General features: G+C 53.3%; 1 pseudogene; it reads right to left on the reverse strand.

Moving 5' to 3' along the window:
- Positions 1-3,376: 3,376 nt before the first annotated feature.
- On the reverse strand, positions 3,377-4,015 carry LOC106735557 (protein SREK1IP1 pseudogene; annotated as a pseudogene).
- Positions 4,016-22,986: the final 18,971 nt, after the last annotated feature.

Consider the following 22,986-nt stretch of genomic DNA (forward strand, 5'->3'; position numbering starts at 1 on the left):
GGAAATCATATTAATGACTTATGGCATAGATTTTTCAAATCGATATGGGAAGAATTATTACTAGAGAGGTAATGATAGATTATAATTGTGCATTCTCCCCCATGGTATAATTTTATTTACAGACTACAAGTTTGTAAGGAATAAGACTGGAATTCATTTGATACACTGTTGAAAGTGTTTTTAATAAATTACATTTTCTTGTATACCACTCTTACATTGTGACTGACCCTTTTCTACCTACTATTACACCAGGGCATTATTTTTTTCTAGTTCAGATTGGAGTTCTATTTATTGCAGGTTGTTAAAAATGTCATCTGGGGCCAGCAGGTGATATGGAGGTTAAGGTAGCTAGATACCACATAGCCAATTGAGCAGTAGAGTCCTGGATCCAGTGGCTTGAGAAGTGCATAGGGTACATGGGCCTGTATGCCCAAAATACCAAGAAAAGGATGAGTGAGATGGAATTGCGGTATGGCCATTCTCTGGGATGGGGATATTTCTCACTTCTCACTTTCCCTCTCTATCTCTCTTTCTCTTTGTCTTTCTCCAGGGAACACACATGTCCTATAACAAAAGATAAAAAATAAAAAAAAAAAAATAAGAAACTTAAAAAAAAGTCAACTGATCCTTGCGAGAGAAAAAAGAAAAGCCTAGGCAAATATAATGTTGGCTTATAAATTTCAGTGTTAGTTTAACTTAAATCAATGTGTCTGTTACTACATTTATTAGGCATTCGGGTTCAAACTCATGAAGATTATCATTCTTAGACCCAATGAGCTAAGATGGATCAGAACTAGTTACTTGAATACACTAAAAGGGAGTAATATTATATGGCACTATATTCAAAAAGTAATATAAAATGAAGAGGCCTTGTTGTCATAGATTAAGCAAACCCAGCAGCAAAGGTATAGATGTGTAGACTAGTAACCCATTAAACCTCTGGATGGGAGGATCCAAGCTCTCAGAGTAAAACCTTCCTTTCATAGAAGCCATGGACATCAGTCTGTCCCATTGAATATCATAATTTTGCCAATCCCAGACTATTTCCAGGTCAGACAAATACTAGAACCTTCCTTTCATGTTGCTTCTTTGGATAATGACCTAATACAGGTTTTACAATGCCTTGGTGGCATTGTATCCATTTCCCCCCAAGACTATGGAGAATTGAGGAGTAGAATGTTCTAGAAGATCATTGTAATAGCCTTCTGACTATTTGTCAAATGATGATCTTTCCTTCATGTGGTATATTAGTTTCCTAGCAATACCATAAGAAAGTGACACAAATTGAATGGCTTAGGAAAACAGAAATTCTCCAAAATCAAGGTCTCAACAGGACCATGCTATTATAAGACTGTCCTTGCTTCTTCCTAGCTTCTAGCAGGGATGTTGATCCTTGGTACTCCTTGGCTTGCTCCAAATCACTGTAGTCTTCGCCTTTGTCATCGGCATTCTCCCTGGTGTTTCTGTCTTCTCAGGGCATTTTCCTCTTCTTAGGAAGACACCAGTCTTACTTGATTATGATCCACTCTTACGACCTCATCTTAACTTGATCATATATGGAAAGACTCTATTTTCAAACAAGACTACACAAGTACTGAGGGTTACAGCTTCAATATGTCTTTCGGAGAGAGAGGAACAGTACACAATTTAACCCAAAACATCAGCAAGACAGTTAAACTGGGAGAACTTAGGCTACTGTGCTCTTGAGAACCGGATATGAGGGCAATTGAAAGTCATTGTACAGATATACTGTGATCATTCAAATCACCCTGCCTTCAAGAGCTTAGTCAAGGGTTTCTGGATGAGAAGATCCGAAGTTTTCTATTTTAGTCCATTTCCGATTCTACTTATTAAAACTGTACAGCAACAGTAGCTTCTTACAAATGTCCTTAGACCCTCAGAGCCTCATTTGTGAATCTCATCAGATCGTAGAAAGTTCATTAACAGAAGAACGTGAACTTGTTCTTTTGTTCTCTTCGTTCATTCCATCACAACCCAGATCAGAGTACATTATTGCCAGCCCAAAATAACCAAGTGAGGAAACCACAAAACCCTAGTTATGAATAATAGCTTTGGGATCCTATTTTTACTTATACTCAAACATGTTGTATGAATAAACCTTTTCCAGCCAGATTCTCAACTCTTTGAGGCTGTGCTTCTTACTGTACAGTATTCTTCTAGCATGTGCCCCATATATCTTCACAGAGAAGAAGGTTATATCAGCTTTTTAAGAAACAGGATAATTGCCTTAATCCATTTTGTGCTGCTATAACAGAATACAACTGACTGGGTAATTCATAAAGACCTGAAAATTATTTCTCACAGTTCTGAAATGTGAGACCTCCAAGATCGAGTTGCTAAAGTCTGGTGAAGGCTTTTTAGCTCCATTATAGTGTGATGGAAGACATCACATGACAGAAAAGAAAAGAGAGAATGAGAGAGAAAATAAGAGGAGGCAAATCTGCTCCCGTGATAACAAATCCAACTCCCACAATAACAGTATCAGTCCAGTAAATACCAATAAAATGTCTCACCGCTCAATATCATCACAATGGTGATTAAATTTCAACATCGGTTTTGGAGGGGACAAATATTCAAACTATAGCAGTTAGGATAAAAGTTTGCTTCCATTAGTGTGCATTTAACTAAGGCCTATATTGCTTCAATTTCTTTTTGAAAGGCAGCAGGGAAATCAAGCAATGTATTAAACTTCCTTTTTTTAAAAAGAATTATTTATTTATTTATTTTCATTTGTTATTGTTAGTTTTTTTTTTTTTTTCATTTGACCACCAGTGAGAGACAGAGAGAAAGGGAAAGCAAGAAAACAAGCTACCAGGTCCAGAACTTGAACCATGGTCAGCCATGTGGGAATCCAGCGCCCTTGTCCACCACACCATCTGCTGGCCCCATCAATGTATTAAACGTTCAACGATTTGTAGTTTGCTTTGGATGGCAAAAGTAAAAACAAGTAGGAGGGCCAAGTGTATAAAAATCCACAGTTCTCTTTTTTTTTTCATGAATACCAAAAATGATTATTATACGCTGCATGCTTTAAAAAACCATGCCATACCACACAAAGATATACATCAAATATACATAAGACAGAGATCATACTTTATAAAACGTGATTTTTTTTTAATGTATAAACATCTCTACTTGGGGATGGCTGTCAAGTAATAACATTGACTTAACACTTTGTAGTTAGAGCACATTCCAAATATACTGTCAGAGAGATAATGGTCTCATATATGAAATACATCTATATAGAAAAGGCTATGATTTATGACAAAGCATAATTATAAAGCAAATTCCAAGGAAGAGCAAATAATCTTTCAAAACAAAATTTTAAATTGAATGGCTCAGGCCAAAGTCTCAGTTACTTTCTGGAAAATTCAGAACTACTAGGGGTAGAGGAAACCTTTTCCTTTTTCCTCTCTTTTTCCTTCCTTTTTGTGATGCTTTCCTTTTTTTCAACTCATTCTTTTTTCCTTTTTCCTTTATTTGTTCTGATATTTTTGTTTCTTTTGTTTTGAAAAGTCCTCTTCAGTGGAACTGGATGAATAGGATCTTTCCCCCTTTTTATTTTCAGTTTGATTTTCTCTTTGCCTTTTTTCTCTTTTCTTCTCCTCTTCTTCTTTTATTCTTTTTTTCTGGAATATCTGCAATTTACTCAGTTCTTCATTCCCTTCATCACTGTCTTCACTGCTTGGACTTCTGGCATCCAAACTAATGTCCCTTTTGGTATCTACTTGATGAAAATTGTGTCATTCAAAAGTCAGGTGACCAGGGTAGCCACATTTTCATGGCCTGATCTCACACTGTCTTGCTTCAACCTGGAACTGACATGATAACAATAAAAGGGGTTGTTGGAGCCCTCAGCCCTCCAGAACTTGTTTGCCTCCTGCCAGCTGTGAAGACAATGAACACTCAAACCGTTCCCTTCCCCTGGCTGCAGCCCAAGGACAGTCCATGAGGGGCCTATAAGCCTCTCAAGATGGTGGAACCAAGGAGCCATGGATCCCCATTTTTCTTATTTATTTATCTACGGTCTCTTCTCATAGTGCCAGGCTCACACACCCAAAGACCTGGGCAGTATAGGCTCTCAAATTTAATACACTTAATGGGACCAGGAGATGGCATAATCTTTACATCTCTGGACTCTCACATAGCTGACAGCAGTGCACGTCCCAGAGCAGTGGCTTGAAACTCATGCCATATGCATGGGCAGTGTGGCCATCCCTTCTGGGGTGGGGTGGTGGATTTCTTGCTTTCTGTCTCTCTGTCTGCCAGCAAACACATGTGCCCTATAACAAAAATCTCTGTCTAAAATAAACAAATAAATAATCAATCCACTTCGATCTAAACTCATTGTATGTAATCTGTAACTTTTTCTCATATAATGTTTATCTCACTGAATTTCACAACCTGCAGCCAGTCACCTAGGCCGTAACCCTAACTACCATTCTTATCTTCACTTTTTCTCTTGATCCTCCCATTTGGTAGATCACCAAGTTCTGTTAATTCCAAATTATATTTTGTAAAAAAAAAAAAAAAAAAAGTATACCATTTCAAAATTATTTTGAACCGGGACCCAGCAGTTAGCGTAATGGCTATGTCCCTGGACTCCCACGTAGTCGACCGCGGTTCGCGCCCTGGACCGGGTGGAAGGGATTGTGGCGTGACCATCCCCCCTGGGGGGTGATTTCTCGCTTTCTGTCTCTCTGTCTCTCTCTGTCTGTCTGGCGAGCGCACGCGCCCTATAGAAAAAAAAACTCTCCAAAAAAAAAGTTATTTTGAACCAAAATAAACCTGTACTTGAATTCCATTTCCCATGAACTTTTTGGAGATCCTGCTTATGTCTCCTTTTCCCCCTCTACAGGTGCCTCCTTAGTTCCAACCTCATATTTCTCAGTTGGGTTATTACAGTGGCTATTTAATTGTCCTGGTATTACCTTTCTCTCATCTATTCTCCACATTATAGCATGCAACTGAGATGCTTCAGTGGTTCTCCTCCACTAAAATATAATTCATTTATTTAACCAATATCTAACCAGTGTGTACACAAAGACTAATATTGCCCTAGGAAATAGTGAGTAAACAAATAAAGTCCACTCTCATGAGCTTGTATTCTCCTTGGGAAGGGGGAAGATCGAGGGAGAGGCATTAATTATCATGGATCCTGGGCGAAATCACAAACTGGAGTAAGTGTTATGATGAAAAGGATTCAATATTAGAAAAGTATATGGCATAAGAATCTGATCTAGTCTTGAGGATGGAAGAGTAAGGTGAAAAAAAGTAGAGGAACCCAGGACTGAGTCTTGGAGAAGTCTGACATTCCAGGGTTCTGTAGAGGAGTGTGAACGTATGCTCTTAAGGAAGTCTGAGTTACAGTCAGAGGCATCACTTGGTAACACAGAAGTTTAGAAAAGGAGCATTTCCAGAAGGACAGTGGGGGGCCAGTAGAGGGCGTAACAGTTACAGTTCCTATTTCTCATTCCAGACTCAGTTCAAGTGTCACTGACTAAGGAATCCTTTTCTGACACCCACTCCAGCCTCACACTTCCAGTGTCACCACACACAAATCCATCTTCTCTGTGGTGTTAGTGCTTAATAGTCCATGCATGTCCCTATAAAAGACTCAATTTTGAATCAGTCTGTTTTGTCCACAAGATTGTAAGGTGTAAGATAATAAGGACTCTGGGTCACCTTTATGTACTCAGAATATGTTTGAAGAATGAATGAATGATCACTTCGATGTATTGTCTCTCACCATCAGAAACTTTGTTCACAGCATGACTGAATTATAATGGCCCAAGTAGCTCTGGGAGTAGCAATGGTTCCTCCGTGGAATATTGACATCTTAGGGATGCAAATTCTCTGTACCTTGTCAGAGGAGGAGTTCTGGAATTAGACAGAGGTGGGTTTAATGTCAGCTCTCTCTGTGTCTATTTTCTTGTCCATAAAATGTGAATAATTTTAATACCTACCTTAGATAGCTTTGTGAAGATAAAATTAGAAAAATTCATATGGAATCTTTGGCACAGTTTTTGACTAGTAAGTAAAACAATAAATGATCAATACTTGTTAGTTACTATTGATAGCACTTACAGTAGTTTCCATGGCTGCTAAACAAATGACCATAAACCTGGTGGCTAAAATCAACACAGACTTGTTCTCTTACAGTTTTCAAGGCCGGAAGTTTAAAATGGGGTTCACTGGGTGGAAATCAAGGTGTTTTAGGTCAGAAATCCCTAGAGGCTGTTTTTTCATCTTGACCAGCTTCCAGGGAGTGGGTGTATTTGTAGATTTGCAGGCCATCCCCCTTTTCCTCCATTCTCCTCCCGGGATCTTGGGCATGTATCCACACAAACTTCGTTTGATTTTCAAGCTACCCGGTCTAGGCCTCAAACCCATTGTCAGAATCCAGAATAATCTTCCAATCTCAAGATATTTAATTTAATCACACCTGCAAAGTCTCTTTTGCCATATAAAGTAATGTTTGTAGATCAGGGCTTAGAACCTGGATATTTTTAGAGCCATATTTCACTCCACTATGAATACTACACCACCATTATTATAATTGGTTTTGATGGAGTGGTATCAATAGTTGATAGTTACATACAAAATAAAGATCAGATCGAAGTACATAGTATCTCTGCAAGATGCGCAATGCTTACGATCTACTGCATCAAATCAAGATATCTTTACCTCTCAGTTCCGGACACCAGACGGACTGAGGCTGCAGGCCCGACCTTACTGAAACTCCATGCATCCCCACCGTTCTTCCTCCTTGGACCCCAGGTTGGTTGCCTGGGACTTTAAGGTGAACCCCCACCCCTCCCCACCCGAAACCGGGATCGAGCCGGCCAGCAGTTCCAGACACCAGGCGGACTGAGGCCGCAGGCCCGACCAACCTGGTACTGTCATTCATTGTCTGATCCCTTTCCACTAGCCTTTGAACTGTTTGAATTTTGGTGATTTGAGTAGCGTGCGGCGCGCAATGCGTGCTGCACGATTTTCTTTTTCCATTTTGTTTTTCTTTGCTCTTGGGGTGTTGCTTATTTGGCCAGTTGAAGGCTCACCACTCCTTAGATACAGCGAGGACTTTGGGCCTTCCAGGGCTAGTGGCAACAGTTAATGGTAATTGTGAGTAACAGGTAGGCCAACCATAAGATAAACTCCACGTATCCCCACCATCCTTCCTCCTTGGACTCCAGGTTGGTTGCCTGGGACTTTAAGGCGAACCCACACCCCTCCCCACCCGAAACCCGGATCGAGCCGGCCAGCAGTTCCGGACCCCAGGCGGACTGAGGCTGCAGGCCCGACCCTACCGCAACTCCACGTATCCCCACCATCCTTCCTCCTTGGACTCCAGGTTGGTTGCCTGGGACTTTAAGGCGAACCCACACCCCTCCCCACCCGAAACCCGGATCGAGCCGGCCAGCAGTTCCGGACCCCAGGCGGACTGAGGCTGCAGGCCCGACCCTACCGCAACTCCACGTATCCCCACCATCCTTCCTCCTTGGACTCCAGGTTGGTTGCCTGGGACTTTAAGGCGAACCCACACCCCTCCCCACCCGAAACCCGGATCGAGCCGGCCAGCAGTTCCGGACCCCAGGCGGACTGAGGCTGCAGGCCCGACCCTACCGCAACTCCACGTATCCCCACCATCCTTCCTCCTTGGACTCCAGGTTGGTTGCCTGGGACTTTAAGGCGAACCCACACCCCTCCCCACCCGAAACCCGGATCGAGCCGGCCAGCAGTTCCGGACCCCAGGCGGACTGAGGCTGCAGGCCCGACCCTACCGCAACTCCACGTATCCCCACCATCCTTCCTCCTTGGACTCCAGGTTGGTTGCCTGGGACTTTAAGGCGAACCCACACCCCTCCCCACCCGAAACCCGGATCGAGCCGGCCAGCAGTTCCGGACCCCAGGCGGACTGAGGCTGCAGGCCCGACCCTACCGCAACTCCACGTATCCCCACCATCCTTCCTCCTTGGACTCCAGGTTGGTTGCCTGGGACTTTAAGGCGAACCCACACCCCTCCCCACCCGAAACCCGGATCGAGCCGGCCAGCAGTTCCGGACCCCAGGCGGACTGAGGCTGCAGGCCCGACCCTACCGCAACTCCACGTATCCCCACCATCCTTCCTCCTTGGACTCCAGGTTGGTTGCCTGGGACTTTAAGGCGAACCCACACCCCTCCCCACCCGAAACCCGGATCGAGCCGGCCAGCAGTTCCGGACCCCAGGCGGACTGAGGCTGCAGGCCCGACCCTACCGCAACTCCACGTATCCCCACCATCCTTCCTCCTTGGACTCCAGGTTGGTTGCCTGGGACTTTAAGGCGAACCCACACCCCTCCCCACCCGAAACCCGGATCGAGCCGGCCAGCAGTTCCGGACCCCAGGCGGACTGAGGCTGCAGGCCCGACCCTACCGCAACTCCACGTATCCCCACCATCCTTCCTCCTTGGACTCCAGGTTGGTTGCCTGGGACTTTAAGGCGAACCCACACCCCTCCCCACCCGAAACCCGGATCGAGCCGGCCAGCAGTTCCGGACCCCAGGCGGACTGAGGCTGCAGGCCCGACCCTACCGCAACTCCACGTATCCCCACCATCCTTCCTCCTTGGACTCCAGGTTGGTTGCCTGGGACTTTAAGGCGAACCCACACCCCTCCCCACCCGAAACCCGGATCGAGCCGGCCAGCAGTTCCGGACCCCAGGCGGACTGAGGCTGCAGGCCCGACCCTACCGCAACTCCACGTATCCCCACCATCCTTCCTCCTTGGACTCCAGGTTGGTTGCCTGGGACTTTAAGGCGAACCCACACCCCTCCCCACCCGAAACCCGGATCGAGCCGGCCAGCAGTTCCGGACCCCAGGCGGACTGAGGCTGCAGGCCCGACCCTACCGCAACTCCACGTATCCCCACCATCCTTCCTCCTTGGACTCCAGGTTGGTTGCCTGGGACTTTAAGGCGAACCCACACCCCTCCCCACCCGAAACCCGGATCGAGCCGGCCAGCAGTTCCGGACCCCAGGCGGACTGAGGCTGCAGGCCCGACCCTACCGCAACTCCACGTATCCCCACCATCCTTCCTCCTTGGACTCCAGGTTGGTTGCCTGGGACTTTAAGGCGAACCCACACCCCTCCCCACCCGAAACCCGGATCGAGCCGGCCAGCAGTTCCGGACCCCAGGCGGACTGAGGCTGCAGGCCCGACCCTACCGCAACTCCACGTATCCCCACCATCCTTCCTCCTTGGACTCCAGGTTGGTTGCCTGGGACTTTAAGGCGAACCCACACCCCTCCCCACCCGAAACCCGGATCGAGCCGGCCAGCAGTTCCGGACCCCAGGCGGACTGAGGCTGCAGGCCCGACCCTACCGCAACTCCACGTATCCCCACCATCCTTCCTCCTTGGACTCCAGGTTGGTTGCCTGGGACTTTAAGGCGAACCCACACCCCTCCCCACCCGAAACCCGGATCGAGCCGGCCAGCAGTTCCGGACCCCAGGCGGACTGAGGCTGCAGGCCCGACCCTACCGCAACTCCACGTATCCCCACCATCCTTCCTCCTTGGACTCCAGGTTGGTTGCCTGGGACTTTAAGGCGAACCCACACCCCTCCCCACCCGAAACCCGGATCGAGCCGGCCAGCAGTTCCGGACCCCAGGCGGACTGAGGCTGCAGGCCCGACCCTACCGCAACTCCACGTATCCCCACCATCCTTCCTCCTTGGACTCCAGGTTGGTTGCCTGGGACTTTAAGGCGAACCCACACCCCTCCCCACCCGAAACCCGGATCGAGCCGGCCAGCAGTTCCGGACCCCAGGCGGACTGAGGCTGCAGGCCCGACCCTACCGCAACTCCACGTATCCCCACCATCCTTCCTCCTTGGACTCCAGGTTGGTTGCCTGGGACTTTAAGGCGAACCCACACCCCTCCCCACCCGAAACCCGGATCGAGCCGGCCAGCAGTTCCGGACCCCAGGCGGACTGAGGCTGCAGGCCCGACCCTACCGCAACTCCACGTATCCCCACCATCCTTCCTCCTTGGACTCCAGGTTGGTTGCCTGGGACTTTAAGGCGAACCCACACCCCTCCCCACCCGAAACCCGGATCGAGCCGGCCAGCAGTTCCGGACCCCAGGCGGACTGAGGCTGCAGGCCCGACCCTACCGCAACTCCACGTATCCCCACCATCCTTCCTCCTTGGACTCCAGGTTGGTTGCCTGGGACTTTAAGGCGAACCCACACCCCTCCCCACCCGAAACCCGGATCGAGCCGGCCAGCAGTTCCGGACCCCAGGCGGACTGAGGCTGCAGGCCCGACCCTACCGCAACTCCACGTATCCCCACCATCCTTCCTCCTTGGACTCCAGGTTGGTTGCCTGGGACTTTAAGGCGAACCCACACCCCTCCCCACCCGAAACCCGGATCGAGCCGGCCAGCAGTTCCGGACCCCAGGCGGACTGAGGCTGCAGGCCCGACCCTACCGCAACTCCACGTATCCCCACCATCCTTCCTCCTTGGACTCCAGGTTGGTTGCCTGGGACTTTAAGGCGAACCCACACCCCTCCCCACCCGAAACCCGGATCGAGCCGGCCAGCAGTTCCGGACCCCAGGCGGACTGAGGCTGCAGGCCCGACCCTACCGCAACTCCACGTATCCCCACCATCCTTCCTCCTTGGACTCCAGGTTGGTTGCCTGGGACTTTAAGGCGAACCCACACCCCTCCCCACCCGAAACCCGGATCGAGCCGGCCAGCAGTTCCGGACCCCAGGCGGACTGAGGCTGCAGGCCCGACCCTACCGCAACTCCACGTATCCCCACCATCCTTCCTCCTTGGACTCCAGGTTGGTTGCCTGGGACTTTAAGGCGAACCCACACCCCTCCCCACCCGAAACCCGGATCGAGCCGGCCAGCAGTTCCGGACCCCAGGCGGACTGAGGCTGCAGGCCCGACCCTACCGCAACTCCACGTATCCCCACCATCCTTCCTCCTTGGACTCCAGGTTGGTTGCCTGGGACTTTAAGGCGAACCCACACCCCTCCCCACCCGAAACCCGGATCGAGCCGGCCAGCAGTTCCGGACCCCAGGCGGACTGAGGCTGCAGGCCCGACCCTACCGCAACTCCACGTATCCCCACCATCCTTCCTCCTTGGACTCCAGGTTGGTTGCCTGGGACTTTAAGGCGAACCCACACCCCTCCCCACCCGAAACCCGGATCGAGCCGGCCAGCAGTTCCGGACCCCAGGCGGACTGAGGCTGCAGGCCCGACCCTACCGCAACTCCACGTATCCCCACCATCCTTCCTCCTTGGACTCCAGGTTGGTTGCCTGGGACTTTAAGGCGAACCCACACCCCTCCCCACCCGAAACCCGGATCGAGCCGGCCAGCAGTTCCGGACCCCAGGCGGACTGAGGCTGCAGGCCCGACCCTACCGCAACTCCACGTATCCCCACCATCCTTCCTCCTTGGACTCCAGGTTGGTTGCCTGGGACTTTAAGGCGAACCCACACCCCTCCCCACCCGAAACCCGGATCGAGCCGGCCAGCAGTTCCGGACCCCAGGCGGACTGAGGCTGCAGGCCCGACCCTACCGCAACTCCACGTATCCCCACCATCCTTCCTCCTTGGACTCCAGGTTGGTTGCCTGGGACTTTAAGGCGAACCCACACCCCTCCCCACCCGAAACCCGGATCGAGCCGGCCAGCAGTTCCGGACCCCAGGCGGACTGAGGCTGCAGGCCCGACCCTACCGCAACTCCACGTATCCCCACCATCCTTCCTCCTTGGACTCCAGGTTGGTTGCCTGGGACTTTAAGGCGAACCCACACCCCTCCCCACCCGAAACCCGGATCGAGCCGGCCAGCAGTTCCGGACCCCAGGCGGACTGAGGCTGCAGGCCCGACCCTACCGCAACTCCACGTATCCCCACCATCCTTCCTCCTTGGACTCCAGGTTGGTTGCCTGGGACTTTAAGGCGAACCCACACCCCTCCCCACCCGAAACCCGGATCGAGCCGGCCAGCAGTTCCGGACCCCAGGCGGACTGAGGCTGCAGGCCCGACCCTACCGCAACTCCACGTATCCCCACCATCCTTCCTCCTTGGACTCCAGGTTGGTTGCCTGGGACTTTAAGGCGAACCCACACCCCTCCCCACCCGAAACCCGGATCGAGCCGGCCAGCAGTTCCGGACCCCAGGCGGACTGAGGCTGCAGGCCCGACCCTACCGCAACTCCACGTATCCCCACCATCCTTCCTCCTTGGACTCCAGGTTGGTTGCCTGGGACTTTAAGGCGAACCCACACCCCTCCCCACCCGAAACCCGGATCGAGCCGGCCAGCAGTTCCGGACCCCAGGCGGACTGAGGCTGCAGGCCCGACCCTACCGCAACTCCACGTATCCCCACCATCCTTCCTCCTTGGACTCCAGGTTGGTTGCCTGGGACTTTAAGGCGAACCCACACCCCTCCCCACCCGAAACCCGGATCGAGCCGGCCAGCAGTTCCGGACCCCAGGCGGACTGAGGCTGCAGGCCCGACCCTACCGCAACTCCACGTATCCCCACCATCCTTCCTCCTTGGACTCCAGGTTGGTTGCCTGGGACTTTAAGGCGAACCCACACCCCTCCCCACCCGAAACCCGGATCGAGCCGGCCAGCAGTTCCGGACCCCAGGCGGACTGAGGCTGCAGGCCCGACCCTACCGCAACTCCACGTATCCCCACCATCCTTCCTCCTTGGACTCCAGGTTGGTTGCCTGGGACTTTAAGGCGAACCCACACCCCTCCCCACCCGAAACCCGGATCGAGCCGGCCAGCAGTTCCGGACCCCAGGCGGACTGAGGCTGCAGGCCCGACCCTACCGCAACTCCACGTATCCCCACCATCCTTCCTCCTTGGACTCCAGGTTGGTTGCCTGGGACTTTAAGGCGAACCCACACCCCTCCCCACCCGAAACCCGGATCGAGCCGGCCAGCAGTTCCGGACCCCAGGCGGACTGAGGCTGCAGGCCCGACCCTACCGCAACTCCACGTATCCCCACCATCCTTCCTCCTTGGACTCCAGGTTGGTTGCCTGGGACTTTAAGGCGAACCCACACCCCTCCCCACCCGAAACCCGGATCGAGCCGGCCAGCAGTTCCGGACCCCAGGCGGACTGAGGCTGCAGGCCCGACCCTACCGCAACTCCACGTATCCCCACCATCCTTCCTCCTTGGACTCCAGGTTGGTTGCCTGGGACTTTAAGGCGAACCCACACCCCTCCCCACCCGAAACCCGGATCGAGCCGGCCAGCAGTTCCGGACCCCAGGCGGACTGAGGCTGCAGGCCCGACCCTACCGCAACTCCACGTATCCCCACCATCCTTCCTCCTTGGACTCCAGGTTGGTTGCCTGGGACTTTAAGGCGAACCCACACCCCTCCCCACCCGAAACCCGGATCGAGCCGGCCAGCAGTTCCGGACCCCAGGCGGACTGAGGCTGCAGGCCCGACCCTACCGCAACTCCACGTATCCCCACCATCCTTCCTCCTTGGACTCCAGGTTGGTTGCCTGGGACTTTAAGGCGAACCCACACCCCTCCCCACCCGAAACCCGGATCGAGCCGGCCAGCAGTTCCGGACCCCAGGCGGACTGAGGCTGCAGGCCCGACCCTACCGCAACTCCACGTATCCCCACCATCCTTCCTCCTTGGACTCCAGGTTGGTTGCCTGGGACTTTAAGGCGAACCCACACCCCTCCCCACCCGAAACCCGGATCGAGCCGGCCAGCAGTTCCGGACCCCAGGCGGACTGAGGCTGCAGGCCCGACCCTACCGCAACTCCACGTATCCCCACCATCCTTCCTCCTTGGACTCCAGGTTGGTTGCCTGGGACTTTAAGGCGAACCCACACCCCTCCCCACCCGAAACCCGGATCGAGCCGGCCAGCAGTTCCGGACCCCAGGCGGACTGAGGCTGCAGGCCCGACCCTACCGCAACTCCACGTATCCCCACCATCCTTCCTCCTTGGACTCCAGGTTGGTTGCCTGGGACTTTAAGGCGAACCCACACCCCTCCCCACCCGAAACCCGGATCGAGCCGGCCAGCAGTTCCGGACCCCAGGCGGACTGAGGCTGCAGGCCCGACCCTACCGCAACTCCACGTATCCCCACCATCCTTCCTCCTTGGACTCCAGGTTGGTTGCCTGGGACTTTAAGGCGAACCCACACCCCTCCCCACCCGAAACCCGGATCGAGCCGGCCAGCAGTTCCGGACCCCAGGCGGACTGAGGCTGCAGGCCCGACCCTACCGCAACTCCACGTATCCCCACCATCCTTCCTCCTTGGACTCCAGGTTGGTTGCCTGGGACTTTAAGGCGAACCCACACCCCTCCCCACCCGAAACCCGGATCGAGCCGGCCAGCAGTTCCGGACCCCAGGCGGACTGAGGCTGCAGGCCCGACCCTACCGCAACTCCACGTATCCCCACCATCCTTCCTCCTTGGACTCCAGGTTGGTTGCCTGGGACTTTAAGGCGAACCCACACCCCTCCCCACCCGAAACCCGGATCGAGCCGGCCAGCAGTTCCGGACCCCAGGCGGACTGAGGCTGCAGGCCCGACCCTACCGCAACTCCACGTATCCCCACCATCCTTCCTCCTTGGACTCCAGGTTGGTTGCCTGGGACTTTAAGGCGAACCCACACCCCTCCCCACCCGAAACCCGGATCGAGCCGGCCAGCAGTTCCGGACCCCAGGCGGACTGAGGCTGCAGGCCCGACCCTACCGCAACTCCACGTATCCCCACCATCCTTCCTCCTTGGACTCCAGGTTGGTTGCCTGGGACTTTAAGGCGAACCCACACCCCTCCCCACCCGAAACCCGGATCGAGCCGGCCAGCAGTTCCGGACCCCAGGCGGACTGAGGCTGCAGGCCCGACCCTACCGCAACTCCACGTATCCCCACCATCCTTCCTCCTTGGACTCCAGGTTGGTTGCCTGGGACTTTAAGGCGAACCCACACCCCTCCCCACCCGAAACCCGGATCGAGCCGGCCAGCAGTTCCGGACCCCAGGCGGACTGAGGCTGCAGGCCCGACCCTACCGCAACTCCACGTATCCCCACCATCCTTCCTCCTTGGACTCCAGGTTGGTTGCCTGGGACTTTAAGGCGAACCCACACCCCTCCCCACCCGAAACCCGGATCGAGCCGGCCAGCAGTTCCGGACCCCAGGCGGACTGAGGCTGCAGGCCCGACCCTACCGCAACTCCACGTATCCCCACCATCCTTCCTCCTTGGACTCCAGGTTGGTTGCCTGGGACTTTAAGGCGAACCCACACCCCTCCCCACCCGAAACCCGGATCGAGCCGGCCAGCAGTTCCGGACCCCAGGCGGACTGAGGCTGCAGGCCCGACCCTACCGCAACTCCACGTATCCCCACCATCCTTCCTCCTTGGACTCCAGGTTGGTTGCCTGGGACTTTAAGGCGAACCCACACCCCTCCCCACCCGAAACCCGGATCGAGCCGGCCAGCAGTTCCGGACCCCAGGCGGACTGAGGCTGCAGGCCCGACCCTACCGCAACTCCACGTATCCCCACCATCCTTCCTCCTTGGACTCCAGGTTGGTTGCCTGGGACTTTAAGGCGAACCCACACCCCTCCCCACCCGAAACCCGGATCGAGCCGGCCAGCAGTTCCGGACCCCAGGCGGACTGAGGCTGCAGGCCCGACCCTACCGCAACTCCACGTATCCCCACCATCCTTCCTCCTTGGACTCCAGGTTGGTTGCCTGGGACTTTAAGGCGAACCCACACCCCTCCCCACCCGAAACCCGGATCGAGCCGGCCAGCAGTTCCGGACCCCAGGCGGACTGAGGCTGCAGGCCCGACCCTACCGCAACTCCACGTATCCCCACCATCCTTCCTCCTTGGACTCCAGGTTGGTTGCCTGGGACTTTAAGGCGAACCCACACCCCTCCCCACCCGAAACCCGGATCGAGCCGGCCAGCAGTTCCGGACCCCAGGCGGACTGAGGCTGCAGGCCCGACCCTACCGCAACTCCACGTATCCCCACCATCCTTCCTCCTTGGACTCCAGGTTGGTTGCCTGGGACTTTAAGGCGAACCCACACCCCTCCCCACCCGAAACCCGGATCGAGCCGGCCAGCAGTTCCGGACCCCAGGCGGACTGAGGCTGCAGGCCCGACCCTACCGCAACTCCACGTATCCCCACCATCCTTCCTCCTTGGACTCCAGGTTGGTTGCCTGGGACTTTAAGGCGAACCCACACCCCTCCCCACCCGAAACCCGGATCGAGCCGGCCAGCAGTTCCGGACCCCAGGCGGACTGAGGCTGCAGGCCCGACCCTACCGCAACTCCACGTATCCCCACCATCCTTCCTCCTTGGACTCCAGGTTGGTTGCCTGGGACTTTAAGGCGAACCCACACCCCTCCCCACCCGAAACCCGGATCGAGCCGGCCAGCAGTTCCGGACCCCAGGCGGACTGAGGCTGCAGGCCCGACCCTACCGCAACTCCACGTATCCCCACCATCCTTCCTCCTTGGACTCCAGGTTGGTTGCCTGGGACTTTAAGGCGAACCCACACCCCTCCCCACCCGAAACCCGGATCGAGCCGGCCAGCAGTTCCGGACCCCAGGCGGACTGAGGCTGCAGGCCCGACCCTACCGCAACTCCACGTATCCCCACCATCCTTCCTCCTTGGACTCCAGGTTGGTTGCCTGGGACTTTAAGGCGAACCCACACCCCTCCCCACCCGAAACCCGGATCGAGCCGGCCAGCAGTTCCGGACCCCAGGCGGACTGAGGCTGCAGGCCCGACCCTACCGCAACTCCACGTATCCCCACCATCCTTCCTCCTTGGACTCCAGGTTGGTTGCCTGGGACTTTAAGGCGAACCCACACCCCTCCCCACCCGAAACCCGGATCGAGCCGGCCAGCAGTTCCGGACCCCAGGCGGACTGAGGCTGCAGGCCCGACCCTACCGCAACTCCACGTATCCCCACCATCCTTCCTCCTTGGACTCCAGGTTGGTTGCCTGGGACTTTAAGGCGAACCCACACCCCTCCCCACCCGAAACCCGGATCGAGCCGGCCAGCAGTTCCGGACCCCAGGCGGACTGAGGCTGCAGGCCCGACCCTACCGCAACTCCACGTATCCCCACCATCCTTCCTCCTTGGACTCCAGGTTGGTTGCCTGGGACTTTAAGGCGAACCCACACCCCTCCCCACCCGAAACCCGGATCGAGCCGGCCAGCAGTTCCGGACCCCAGGCGGACTGAGGCTGCAGGCCCGACCCTACCGCAACTCCACGTATCCCCACCATCCTTCCTCCTTGGACTCCAGGTTGGTTGCCTGGGACTTTAAGGCGAACCCACACCCCTCCCCACCCGAAACCCGGATCGAGCCGGCCAGCAGTTCCGGACCCCAGGCGGACTGAGGCTGCAGGCCCGACCCTACCGCAACTCCACGTATCCCCACCATCCTTCCTCCTTGGACTCCAGGTTGGTTGCCTGGGACTTTAAGGCGAACCCACACCCCTCCCCACCCGAAACCCGGATCGAGCCGGCCAGCAGTTCCGGACCCCAGGCGGACTGAGGCTGCAGGCCCGACCCTACCGCAACTCCACGTATCCCCACCATCCTTCCTCCTTGGACTCCAGGTTGGTTGCCTGGGACTTTAAGGCGAACCCACACCCCTCCCCACCCGAAACCCGGATCGAGCCGGCCAGCAGTTCCGGACCCCAGGCGGACTGAGGCTGCAGGCCCGACCCTACCGCAACTCCACGTATCCCCACCATCCTTCCTCCTTGGACTCCAGGTTGGTTGCCTGGGACTTTAAGGCGAACCCACACCCCTCCCCACCCGAAACCCGGATCGAGCCGGCCAGCAGTTCCGGACCCCAGGCGGACTGAGGCTGCAGGCCCGACCCTACCGCAACTCCACGTATCCCCACCATCCTTCCTCCTTGGACTCCAGGTTGGTTGCCTGGGACTTTAAGGCGAACCCACACCCCTCCCCACCCGAAACCCGGATCGAGCCGGCCAGCAGTTCCGGACCCCAGGCGGACTGAGGCTGCAGGCCCGACCCTACCGCAACTCCACGTATCCCCACCATCCTTCCTCCTTGGACTCCAGGTTGGTTGCCTGGGACTTTAAGGCGAACCCACACCCCTCCCCACCCGAAACCCGGATCGAGCCGGCCAGCAGTTCCGGACCCCAGGCGGACTGAGGCTGCAGGCCCGACCCTACCGCAACTCCACGTATCCCCACCATCCTTCCTCCTTGGACTCCAGGTTGGTTGCCTGGGACTTTAAGGCGAACCCACACCCCTCCCCACCCGAAACCCGGATCGAGCCGGCCAGCAGTTCCGGACCCCAGGCGGACTGAGGCTGCAGGCCCGACCCTACCGCAACTCCACGTATCCCCACCATCCTTCCTCCTTGGACTCCAGGTTGGTTGCCTGGGACTTTAAGGCGAACCCACACCCCTCCCCACCCGAAACCCGGATCGAGCCGGCCAGCAGTTCCGGACCCCAGGCGGACTGAGGCTGCAGGCCCGACCCTACCGCAACTCCACGTATCCCCACCATCCTTCCTCCTTGGACTCCAGGTTGGTTGCCTGGGACTTTAAGGCGAACCCACACCCCTCCCCACCCGAAACCCGGATCGAGCCGGCCAGCAGTTCCGGACCCCAGGCGGACTGAGGCTGCAGGCCCGACCCTACCGCAACTCCACGTATCCCCACCATCCTTCCTCCTTGGACTCCAGGTTGGTTGCCTGGGACTTTAAGGCGAACCCACACCCCTCCCCACCCGAAACCCGGATCGAGCCGGCCAGCAGTTCCGGACCCCAGGCGGACTGAGGCTGCAGGCCCGACCCTACCGCAACTCCACGTATCCCCACCATCCTTCCTCCTTGGACTCCAGGTTGGTTGCCTGGGACTTTAAGGCGAACCCACACCCCTCCCCACCCGAAACCCGGATCGAGCCGGCCAGCAGTTCCGGACCCCAGGCGGACTGAGGCTGCAGGCCCGACCCTACCGCAACTCCACGTATCCCCACCATCCTTCCTCCTTGGACTCCAGGTTGGTTGCCTGGGACTTTAAGGCGAACCCACACCCCTCCCCACCCGAAACCCGGATCGAGCCGGCCAGCAGTTCCGGACCCCAGGCGGACTGAGGCTGCAGGCCCGACCCTACCGCAACTCCACGTATCCCCACCATCCTTCCTCCTTGGACTCCAGGTTGGTTGCCTGGGACTTTAAGGCGAACCCACACCCCTCCCCACCCGAAACCCGGATCGAGCCGGCCAGCAGTTCCGGACCCCAGGCGGACTGAGGCTGCAGGCCCGACCCTACCGCAACTCCACGTATCCCCACCATCCTTCCTCCTTGGACTCCAGGTTGGTTGCCTGGGACTTTAAGGCGAACCCACACCCCTCCCCACCCGAAACCCGGATCGAGCCGGCCAGCAGTTCCGGACCCCAGGCGGACTGAGGCTGCAGGCCCGACCCTACCGCAACTCCACGTATCCCCACCATCCTTCCTCCTTGGACTCCAGGTTGGTTGCCTGGGACTTTAAGGCGAACCCACACCCCTCCCCACCCGAAACCCGGATCGAGCCGGCCAGCAGTTCCGGACCCCAGGCGGACTGAGGCTGCAGGCCCGACCCTACCGCAACTCCACGTATCCCCACCATCCTTCCTCCTTGGACTCCAGGTTGGTTGCCTGGGACTTTAAGGCGAACCCACACCCCTCCCCACCCGAAACCCGGATCGAGCCGGCCAGCAGTTCCGGACACCAGGCGGACTGAGGCTGCAGGCCCGACCAACCTGGTACTGTCATTCATTGTCTGATCCATTTCCACTAGCCTTTGGAGTGTTTGAATTTTGGTGAGTTGAGTAGCGCGCGGTGCGCGATTTTCTTTTTCCATTTTGTTTTTCTTTGCTCTTGGGGTGTTGCTTGTTTGGTCAGTTGAAGGCTCACTACTCCTTAGAAACAGCGAGCACTTTGGGCCTTCCAGGGCTAGTGGCAACAGTTAATGGTAATTGTGAGTAATAGGTAGGCCAACCATAAGAGAAATCATCAATCTTCTAAGCCTGTACAACTTTTATGAATCAGAGATACCTGAAATAAGTTGGCAAGAAACATATAGATTACCTGATGACTAAAAACAATCGCAAAGGCTCAAGAAATATGAGCAACCAACAAAAGGCCTCTCCGTCAAGGGAAATCATCAATCCTACATCACCCACAGTCAATACAATGGACGTCGTGGACATGTCTGATAAGGAATTCAGAATATTTGTAGTGACCAAACTAACTGAGATGGAAGAGAAAAGAGACAAGGAGCTCCAGGAGATGAGGAAGTCCTTTAATGACTTGAAAGAAGAAATGGATACCCTAAACAAGAACCAGATGGAACTTCTAGGTTTGAAGAATGTGATAGAGGAAATCAAAACCTCCCTTGAAAGCATTAAATGTAGGTTAGACCAGGCAGAAGACCGAATCTCTAACGTAGAAGACAAAACATCTGACCTAGATAAAAGTATCAAGAAGATTGAGAAAACAACCATGAAAAATGAGGATAATATACGAGGAATACTGGACACCATCAAGCGCCCCAACATTCGGATAATTGGTATTCCGGAGGAGGAAGAAAATAATAAGGGCCTGGAAAATTTATTCCATGAGATCCTGGAAGAAAACTTTCCAAATCTAGAAAGGCATTCAAATATCCAGACCCAAGAAATACAGAGGACCCCAAGTAGAATCAACCCAAGAAGATCATCTCCAAGGCACATCATAGCCAGACTGGCAAAAACAACAGATAAAGACAAGATACTAAAGTTGGCAAGAGGGAAACGCCAGGTTACTTACAAAGGTCACCCCATCAGGCTAACATCGGATCTCTCAGCAGAAACAATGCAGGAAAGGAAAGAATGGGGAAGCATAGTCAAAGTGTTGAGTGAAAAACAATTTCAACCAAGAATACTATACCCGGCAAAATTATCTTTTATATGGGAAAAAAAGATAAAAACATTCTCAAATAAACAAAATTTGAAGGAATTTACCAACACCAGACCAGCTCTTCAAGAGGTTTTGAAGGGAGTACTATACCAGGAAAACTAAAAAATCAGAGACAGTTATACGAGAACAAAAAACAACTAAGAAAATGGCTCACTTAATGATAGGATCAGGTATGGAAATATCGATAATTACATTGAATGTCAATGGATTAAATTCCCCAGTTAAGAGACATAGACTAGCTGAATGGATAAGAAAACAGAAACCCTCTATCTGTTGCCTACAAGAAACTCACTTTATGGATAAAGATATACATAGACTAAAAGTCAAGGGCTGGAAAAAGATATTCCATGCAAATGGAAATCAGAAAAAGGCTGGAGTAGCGATATTGATCTCAGACAAAATAGATTTTAAAACAAAGACTGTAAGAAGAGACAAAGAAGGGCATTATATAATAGTAGATGGGGTAATCCAGCAAGAAGATATAACCCTTATAAATATCTACGCACCCAACTCAGGTGCGCCTAAATATGTGAAGGAAAGACTGCTGGAGCTAAAAGGAGACATAGGGAAAAATACTATAATTGTTGGAGATCTCAACACCCCGTTATCTCCTATAGACAGATCTTCTAGACAGAAAATAAATAGAGAGATACAGGACTTAAATGATACTATAAATGGAATGGGCTTGACAGATATCTATAGAACTTTCCACCCTACATCCACAACATATACATTTTTCTCACCCCGACATGGAACCTTTTCAAAGATAGATCATATATTAGGACACAAATCAAGCCTTTACAGATTCAAAGGCATAGAAACTGTACCCAGCATCTTCTCTGACCATGATGGAATTAAACTCAAGATTAATTTCAAGAAACAACCCCGAAAACACACGAACACATGGAAACTGAACAACCTACTTCTGAATGACTTCTTCACTACTGAAGAAATTAAGGCTGAAATAAACAAATTTATGGAAACAAATGATAATGAGGACACAAGTGTCCAGAACCTATGGGACACAGCAAAAGCAGTCATAAGAGGGAAATTCATAGCAATTAGTGCACATAAGAAAAGGATGGAAAGATGGCAAGTAGATAACTTATCATCATGCCTCAGAGAACTGGAAAAACAACAACAAACGAACCCCCAAAATGCCAGGCGAAAAGAAATAATAAAGGTTCGAGCAGAAATAAATGAAATAGAAAATAAACGAACCATACAGAAAATAAATGAAAGCAAAAGCTGGTTCTTTGAAAAGATCAACAAGATTGATACTCCATTGGCTAGACTGATCAAGAAGAAGAAAGAAAGAAACCAGATTAATCAAATATGTGATGAAACAGGCAATATTACCACGGACATAGCAGAAATACATAATATCATTAGAGGATACTATGAGCGACTTTACGCCAACAAACAAGATAACCTGGAGGAGATGGACAAATTCCTGGATGCATATAAACTACCAAGATTGGATCAGGAAGACATAGAGAATCTGAATAGACCTATAACAAGCCAGGAGATTGAATCAGTAATTAATAATCTCCCAACAAAGAAAAGCCCAGGCCCAGATGGCTTCACTTGTGAATTCTACAAAACTTTCAAGGAAGAATTAACCCCTATCTTACTAAAATTATTTCTAAAGATTCAAAAGGAAGGAAACCTTCCAAATTCATTTTATGAAGCCTCCATCATCCTCATCCCCAAAACAGATAAGGATATGACAAAAAAGGAAAACTACAGACCAATATCATTGATGAATATAGATGCGAAAATTCTCAACAAGATACTCGCAAATCGTATCCAACAACATATAACAAAGATCATTCATCACGACCAGGTAGGCTTTATACCAGGGATGCAAGGGTGGTTCAATATACGCAAGACCATAAATGTAATACACCACATTAACAGAAAGAAAGATAAAAACCATATGATCATCTCAATTGATGCGGAGAAAGCGTTTGATA

The sequence above is a fragment of the Tupaia chinensis genome, unplaced genomic scaffold, assembly GCF_000334495.1.
Source record: "Tupaia chinensis unplaced genomic scaffold, TupChi_1.0 Scaffold000437_1, whole genome shotgun sequence".
Taxonomy (NCBI): domain Eukaryota; kingdom Metazoa; phylum Chordata; class Mammalia; order Scandentia; family Tupaiidae; genus Tupaia; species Tupaia belangeri.